The following is a 1,031-nucleotide window of genomic DNA, read 5'->3' as shown; positions in this document are numbered from 1 at the left end:
AATAGGTTTAATTGTGAAGTTTGAAAATACTAGGAAAATGCTATCTACGTGTGTAAAGAATTTTTATTCGTTTTATGAAAATGATGGGAAAACGTAGACGTGTAATTAGAAAATTGTCAGTACTGTTAATTTGAAGCATTCTCTAATCTGTAACAATTAACTGAATTATTTTGTTAATAAATGTTAGACCGTACGTATTGCCAAGAATCCTATTGCATTGGTCATGTATCTATTGCTGGAGAAATTCGTGGTCCAAATGTCTCGGTTGGAATCAATCATTTTACCTTGGAATTTCTCATGGGCGTTACACATTTTTTGTGCAATCGGACACTTTCCGTGCGAGCATCCACAGCCTGTGGATAATCACTCAAATCGGGGCGAGAGCTCGTGTGAAAAATTACACGAGCGTGTATGTGTATGTAACGCACGTTTGTCACACGCGGCAGAAAATAGTCGCGTCCTGAATTGCGAGGCTACAGTCGTCGTCGGTTTCGTGTGGTGTAAGTGTATTACGCGGACGGTGCATAAAGCTCTCGTACACGTCGCGTTGTCGTTCTACCGTTCTCTTTTTTTGTTGTGAGACTCGTTTGCGTCGAAAGAGAAGAGAGTTAGGGATGAAAGAGAAAGAACTCTGCTATTATCGAGTACTCGGGCGCGTGGAAAACGACGTCATTCGATGCACGGTTTCGTTTACACTGCTACTGAGAATTCGTTTAATCGCGTCAAAGTGCTAAACGACTGAAAGAAATAATTATTCCCGTGTTTAATGTGTATTATGCAAAAATCAGAAGACTCATGTTCTGTCTAATCGTTTTATACATTGCAATATGAATTTACTATATTTTCATTACATCTTACCGTATTATAAAAATAATGATGTTCCTAGTATTAACTTTAATATAGCAACTCTTTTAAAATTGATAACACTCCGTATTATATTTACTTATATGAAATAGGAGATATTAACAATTTTGGATAAATCATACTTATTGAAGACGAAAGAGGAATATATATGTAGATGTGTCAATAAT

The sequence above is a fragment of the Ceratina calcarata genome, unplaced genomic scaffold (assembly GCF_001652005.2).
Source record: "Ceratina calcarata isolate Rehan_Ccalc_2016 unplaced genomic scaffold, ASM165200v1 scaffold284, whole genome shotgun sequence".
Lineage (NCBI taxonomy): Eukaryota > Metazoa > Arthropoda > Insecta > Hymenoptera > Apidae > Ceratina > Ceratina calcarata.
The sequence above is the reverse complement of the archived record's forward strand: the minus strand, read 5'-3'. Positions refer to the sequence as shown.